Consider the following 8,127-nt stretch of genomic DNA (forward strand, 5'->3'; position numbering starts at 1 on the left):
TCAGTGTCCCTGCAGCTCACACAGAGCCCAGAACACCTGCAGGTGTGTCCTGAGCTGCTCCTCAGCCTCCCCCACCCACTCAGAGACTTCCCTCCCATGGAAAATCTCCCCTGGAGGATCCCAAAGTTCAGGTGCTCCCTGTTGTCACGCTGGGGTGTCTCTGGTGGCCAGCCCTGGGCACCCAGGTGGGGCTCAGAGCCACGGTGGGAGCCCCCAGAGCACACCTCCAGCCTTTCCAGAACCTTCCTGGTGCTCCTGGGCTCTGGCTGATCCCAAATCCACTCTGGGAGAAGGTCCCAGGAGCCTGGAGCTGCACTCTGTCACTGAGGGGTGAAGTCCCAGTTGGGGACACTCAGTGTGGCTCTGAAGGTCCTCAGGGAAGATTTTTGGTGGCTCAGTGGCTGAATTTGGGGCTGTTTTGGAGCCTCAGAGGTGTGATGCTCTGCCCAAGTTAAATGACAATTATTACCCACCAGGAAGGAGCACAGCTGCTACTGGGAACCAGTTAAACAGTGGAACTGGGGAGAGCTGCCACAAAAAGACCCCATCCCCAAATCTTGCAATGGGAGGAGAAAAAAAAGGAAAGATCAGGTTCACAAACTTTTCTTTTTCTTTTCCATCACGTGTCATTACATGAAAGCTCTTACTTGGAAAATGGCAATACAAGCATGGGAAAAAAGCAATACAAAAAAAAAATAAAAAAAGAAAAGAAAAGAAAAAAAAAAAAGAAAAGAAGGGGGAGGAGAGAACTCTATTTTCAGTAAAACCAGGATAACACCAATAAAGTGGAGTTATTCTGGATTTATCCTGGTTTGAACATTTACACTGCGTCTTGTAAGATGAAAGGAAAATATATTCAACAGGAATATATTTGATGCAGAATAGTTCGGAGTTGATCAGGTCCTTTTAAATTAAATATCTCAACTTTTAATTTCAAAATGTTGGCGCGCTCTAAATTTAGGCAAATCCAATTTTAAATTGCTTTAAACACCCCCTTCCCCTCCCCATCCCCCATTTTCCCATAAATTCACCTAAATACTTTTCAGTGACGCCGTGAAACACAATATTTTATTCATGGGATATATAATATTCCACTTTGCTGTTAAGTAAACAGCATTTACACATTGATGGAAGAATCTCTGCTTTTGAGAGAACAAAGCAATGGTGGCCGAGCGATCAAAAGGCACCAAATGATGTGTGTATGTATTTAAAGTACGTATGCAGGGAAGTAGAATTGTCTGAAAAATAGGAAACTGTACCCTGGGATTAACTAGACTTGTGCTTCGGTAGGTGCCTAGGGAAGCAATACCTGTCGTTTAATACCAAACAAACATCAGCTCTGACTTTTTGGCGTGTGTGGAGAGGATCTGGGGAGCTCTGCTGCTCTCAGGGTGTTGTGGTGGGACACGACCCCACAGGAGACACCCCGGGACAGCCCCATGAGCACAGATGGGACAAGGGGAGTGACAGACCTTGCCAACAGAGCTGGGGTCACCCTCAGCCCCTGCCAGGGCAGCTCAGAGAGGGGTGGCAGCCCACCTGGGCTGCAGAGCGTGGGGAGGGAAGAGCTGCAGGTTCCCACGTGTGCAGAACCTTTGGTTTCACCCGTGCCATGGGGCACAGCTCGGGGCTGGTTCTGCCCATAAGGGACCCTGCCCCAAACTTGGGGCTGCTTTTGTCCCTTAGGGACCTGCCCAGCTCTCAGGGCTGGTTGTCCCCCTTTGTCACCCTTTATGGACCTTGTCCCACCCCTTAGGGACCCTGCCCAGCTCTCAGGGCTGGTTGTCCCCCTTTTTCACCCTTTATGGACCCTGCCCCAAACTTGAGGCTGGTTCTGCCACTTATGGACCCTGCCCAGGTCTTGGGGTTGGCTCTGCCCCTTTGTCACCCTTTATGGTCCCTGCCCAGCTCTCAAGGCTGGCTGTGTCCCCTGTCCCACCCCTTAGGGACCCTGTCCCACCCCTTAAAGACCCTGCCCCAATCTAGGGGCTGGCTCTGCTCTTTTTTCATCCTTTATGGACCTTTCCCAGCTCTCAGGGCTGGCTCTGCCCCTTTGTCACCCCTTGGGGACCCTACCCAGCTCTCAGGGCTGGTTGTGTCCCCTTTGTCACCCCTTGGGGACCCTGCCCAGCTCTCCTCCCACTGTCCAACACTCCCAGGTTGACGTTTGGAGCTGCTGCTGGTCCTTAACTCATCTTGGGGAATGTACAAGAAGACCTTACAGCCATACACAGTGCAAAGAGCCCATTGTGACATGGAGAAAACCCTTCTCTTGCAAGGTGGAATTAAAAAACCCCTCTGACTGAAATGCAGATTTTTTTTTCATAGAGGATGTGCTCTTTTATGGACTCTAAATCATGTGCACTACATTGAAATACACGAGAGTGTATTGTGAAATGCATACATTAATTGCTGAATTATAACACTGGATATGTATATACATCACACCCGAGATATTTATACAATATAATAAGTCTTAGATGTATAACATAATGAATTCTGTACAAAATAAACTGTAAGTTAAGACAATGAAACAGAACTTTTATATCTGTGTAATTTGTATGCTGATTAAGTTATTCAAGCTTCAGTTTTCATCTTTTATTGTGCCCTTTAAAAAAAAAAAACAAACTTATTTTCTATAGGCAGATGTCTCAAATAAAGACTTGAGTCTTCAGAAGAGAAGCAAATGAAAGACTGAAAGAAAGAGATTTTGCTGGAGAAATAAACACAATGTTCATGTGGTTTGTTTTATTTTTTTTTTTTTTAAAGCTGATTAAAACATTCTGTTTAATGCTGGTCAGGGTGAGGGTGGTGTGCCCCTGCCAGGTGAGCAGGAATCAGCAAAGTCCCCAGATGGGTGAATTTCTTGAGTGCCTCCTTCCTCAGAGCAACACAAACCCCAAACAGCCCGAGGGTTCACTCAGTGCTCACTCCAAAGGCTGCTGCAGCTCTGTCGTCCTCCCCCTGCACCAGGAGTGAGGAGTGAACACCCCAAAAGAGCAGGGAACACCCTAAAATGAGCAGGGGACACCCTAAAATGAGCAGGGGACACCCTAAAATGAGCAGGGGACATCCCAAAATGAGCAGTGAACACCCCAAACGAGGAATGAACACCCCAAAAGAGCAGTGAACACCCCAAATGAGCAGGGAACACCCCTAACGAGGAATGAACACCCCAAACGAGGAATGAACACCCCAAACGAGGAATGAACAGCCCAAACGAGCAGGGAACACCCCAAAAGAGCAGGGAACACCCTAAAATGAGCAGAGGACACCCCAAACGAGGAGACAACACCCCAAATGAGGAATGAACACCCCAAACGAGCAGGGAACACCCCAAATCAGCAGTGCTCTGCAAAGAACATGTTGAGATTTAAAGGGAAAGGGAACAAACCAAACCCATCCCTGGAGCCCCCCAGGAGGAATCACCACAGGTCAGATGTTGGATTCACTCTTCTGAATCCTCTAAGGCTCTCATCAGGCTCCAAGAGCCTCAAAATCCTTCAGTGACCACTGGGCTCGTCATAGGAGCTGCAGGAAAGTGTCTTGTTGATGCTGAAAAAGGAAATCTGAGCCTCGGTTTTTTTGCTCCAGGTGTTGGAAATTCTGGCAGAGCCCAAAACCCAGAGCTCCTTCCTACCTCAGGAGTTTGGCATCCTCCAGGAGCTGGGAATCAGCCTCAGGAGGTGCCTCCTTCTCCTTTGGCTGGTTTCAGCTGGCCCACACCTGAGATCCAGGTGTCCAAACTCACCACAGAGCCAAGGGCTGCCTTTGTGCCAACAGGAGCAATTTGAGATCACCTGCCTGGTTTAATGAGCACTCTTGTAATGTCTGATGTGTTGAAATGAGTTTTTATACAAAGCCAATTGGAGAAACGGGTTGAAAAATGGGATTTGGGAAGAGCGTGAGAGAACCAATCCTTTGGTGGGCTTCGGGCACAGATTTCAGTCGGTCCCCACTTGGTGTCCTAAACACTGAATTAAGAAATATTTACATAAATGACACTTTTTGTGTCCTGGCAGCTCTGGTGGGTCCCTGTTTGGCCATTTCTGGGGCACCAGCATCTAAGAGCTGCCCGTGACTTTATTCACACCCAGTGCTCTGTTCAGATGACTGAAGGTATCGAAGATCTTTTACAGAAAATCTGCCTTTAATTCTATTTTATCCACACACAAACACACTGAACTGCCCAAAAAATTCTATTTTATCCACACACAAACACACTGAGCTGCCCAAAACACCTGACAAGGGGTACATGTGAACCAGCAATACCTGTGCACTGTGTAACTGGAAATAATGACCTGCCCTCATGTGGGAAAGAAACAGCCCAATAAACACAGCTGGGTTGGGTTTTTTTTTCTTCCAAAAAAGGGGAGCCCTCAGGATCTGGCAGGCAGGAGACCTGCAGAGTGGTTATTTGTCACAAATTAAATCGGCCAGGTCCTGAAGCTGTCTCTGCTGAAACTCCCACTGGTCTTGTTAGGAGCTGGGCTGAGCCAGGAGCAGACACAGACAATTACAGCTGGGTCTGGCTTGGAGAAGTCCTGGAGTTCCACCAGCCCCGTGTTCCCCTGCTGCTCCCCCTCAGCAGCTCCAGGGGTGCTCAGAGCTCCTGTGCCTGGGACACTGAGCAGGGCTGATGGGGCTCAGGATGTTCTGGGCACTGGAAATGCAGCCAGTGTGAAAAATCAGCAATTTCTGCACCCTCTCCACTCTGTCCTGGCAGCACAACTTTGTGTTCCTTTCCCCTTCTATCCCAGTGATCCATTCTGCAAAAGTTGGGTCGCTGGGGGAATAAAATTGAGCTGTCTGATTGAGAGAGGCAGCTGGCTTTAGAAATTAAAGCGAAGTGGGTGATGTGTTGGGACCTGTTCTGAAGCTCTCAGAGGGCAGCAGAGTGTTTCTCACTTCCAAAAACATATGTACCAGCATCAGGATTTCCAAACCAATGCAGATGGAGGCTTGTCTCATTCCTCCTGGTAATCTTGGGTTAGTCTATTGAAACAATGGGATCTGGTGATACAAAAACCCAAATAAGGAGCTTAGGATTTAGTGGAAATGAAGAATGGATCTTTTTAATCCTCCAATTTAAACCTGTGGCAGGCAGAGCAGAATACACTCCTTATACCGTGGAATTATCCGCAGGAATTTCTTTTTTAATCAGTAGGGGTTTAAAATGAAAAGCCCTCGGCCATTTTGACACAGGCTGCTGGCACTGAGTGTCACACTGAATGTGATGGTGCCACAAAAACAGAGCCCAGGGCACACACACACACACACACTCACTCCCATGATCTGGCTCTTTGTTTCTTGCTCTCTGCCCAAATTGACGTTATTTCAGTGTCCTGAAGGTCCCCGTGTGTGACACAGGAATGGCAGAAAATCAGGCTCCAGGGGAAAAAAAAAACCCTAACCTGAGAACTGCTGCTGTGGCCACCAAGCTGTGACACCCTGCTGGAGCCCAAAGCACCGTGAGATCAGTCAGGAAATGTCCCCAGAGCTGCAGCAGGGGGTGTGCAACACCAACAACCCCAAAATGGGGGGCTGCTGTTGTCAGTGTCCGTGGGGTTTGTGATGGAGCTGCTCCAGGAGCTGACAGAGTCGCTGCTAGAGACACACCAGCCCCTGGAGCTGCCTTCTGCCTCCACCTCCCACCAGCTCTAAAGATGAACATTTGGATGTGACTCCACACAAAAACCATTCAAACTGACCATTCACCTGGATTCACGCCCTACAATTAATCCCCTGCTGTTGTTTTAGCAAAGACTCCTCCCTGAGAGAAATCCCCCTCTCCCCAAGGGGAAAACCAAGGGAAGGTTTGAACTCAAAGGAATGTTTGAAAAATGCCTATGTCAAAGGTTAATCCTTAAAAACAAGGGATTTGCTGCTCTGGTGAGGCACCTCAGCTGGAAACTTGTTTTTCTGTCTCCTAATTCTCTATTTTTCATTTTTCATTAAATTTATGAATTCTTCTAAGAAAGTGAAGCTCATTTTTCACAATGAGCAGGTCAAATCAGTTCCAAAGCCATGGATCAGCTTCCTCCTCTTTTTTCCCTCTCTCTGATGGAATGGAGACATCTTTCTAAAGTCTGGAAAAGCTGTTTAGCACCGCTGAGGCCACACCTGGAGAGTGACTCTGTTTGACACCACAAACACACAAATTCTGATTTCAGAATTCTGACAATGACTCCTTTATTTCTGGGCTGTGTCTCCCTTTTATACCATTCCCCACAGCCCAATCTGATTGGTGACACAGAGACAAACCTCTTCACTGCCATTGCTCAGAGCACAGGGACATCAAGGAGAAGTCCCTCCTGGGGAAAGGGATGAATAACAAAGGTACGGCTCCAAAAACATTTCTCCTGGTTACAGAAAATCCCCTGGGGAAGGAATTTCAGAAACCCAGAACACCTCAGGCTACAGGAGAGCTGTCCCAGTCCTGGGTGCCCCAGTGCAAGGCAAGGTCATCCAGGAGTGATGGAGGGAGCTGGGAGCAGCTCTGCTGAGCCTCCAGCAGCCCCAGGCTCTCAGGAGAAACCTTAACAACGTTTTGAGAGCATTGCAGAGGAAGGAGCAATGGAAACGGAGCCAGGTTTCCCTCCGTGTCTCTCAGCAAAAGGACAAAAGGCAAAGGGCACTAATTGAAACTCAGGGGAAAAACAAAAAATAAAAAATGAGGCAGTAAAGAGCTGACCCTTTGTTGTGTCCCTAATGAACCAAACGCTGCAGAGAGCAGAGAACAGCAGCGACCCCAGGTACAGAAGGGAAAAAACATCATTTTTTGGCAGCCCCAGCTGCCATCCATCGCGGTGCCTGGGAGTGTTTAAGTGCAATAAGTGCTCGGCTCTTTGTGCCCTGTGTTCCTTACAGGGAGTACAAACAAGGTTTGGTCCCTAAATCACCACCTCTAGGAACAATGTTTAGGGCTGGATGGGGACAGGAGAGCTCCTGGGGCATTCCTGCTGCAGGAATGGTCTGCTGCCCACAGGAGCAGAGCCCTGCCTGCCCACAAACCCTCTGCCTTCTTTTGGCTGCCCATTTCCAGCAGCAGAGCAGGACCCAGAGCCTTGGCTGGTCCCTCCTGCTCCAAGCCCTGATTTACGGGGTTTCAGGAGGGGACATTTTTAGTGAGAGGTATTGCTGGAAAAACTCTTTTTCTGACCCAGAGATGGGGCAACTGAGAGGTGTTTGAAAGAGTTTTATCCAATTTTCAGTCTCATGGGAAGGGCGAGATGGTGCACATGTTACAATTCATGCCATCACAATCAGAACCCAAACTATTTCCTAATTACAGCCCATGATAAGTGTTTTTTGGCCCATCAGCTTTTGCCACACAATGCTGTAAATGCCTCCAAATCAATAATTTATTAAAATACCCCACATGGGTCTTGCTACAGCACATCTTTCATGGTTCTATTTCTCCAAAATATCTGATCTATTTGCAAAGTCCTCACTAGAAACTTGTTTCCAGTTCCATTTCTCTCTCAGCACTGTCTGTCCCATCCCGTGGCCTTTCTCAGTCAGCACACTTTATCCCAGAGTTTGCACACAGATCCAGACTGTGTGAGCTTTCTGCCAGGCTTTGGGAATTCCCTCCACATCCATTTCCCACAGGTATTACTCACTCTGCACGTTTTTCTCCTACAGATCCCACCCACACCTGGCTCTCCTTCAACCCTTTGACCCTTGGGTGTCCCTCACTCCTTTCAGGATAAATCAGGAGAGGTGAAATGCACTGAGGTTTTGGCAGCCCTTTGTCCATCCTGTATCATCTGGAGCTGCCACGTGCCACTGGCTGAGCGTCCTCAGGTGGTTCCTGCTTTTCTTCTCCCCGTTCTGAGGTGTCACCACGTCCCCTGCACTCTGCAAAAGCTCAGCAGCGGTTTTGCCATCTTCTTTCTTCTTCTTCAACATTTTTTCTTGTTGTTGAGCTAACCCCCCTTTCACTTTTCTCCTGCAGTTACTGTAAAAGGCAGAGCAACTTTACTAATTTATTTGCAGAAACCATTGAAGGTTCCATCTACTGTGATCAAATCCCCTTAAGTAAAATATAAACCGCTGCTGCTCTGAATGTAAAGCCTAAATCAATAATGGACATGAAATCATCAAGTTTAATCTCAAACACAG

The sequence above is a fragment of the Sylvia atricapilla genome, chromosome 17 (assembly GCF_009819655.1).
Source record: "Sylvia atricapilla isolate bSylAtr1 chromosome 17, bSylAtr1.pri, whole genome shotgun sequence".
Lineage (NCBI taxonomy): Eukaryota > Metazoa > Chordata > Aves > Passeriformes > Sylviidae > Sylvia > Sylvia atricapilla.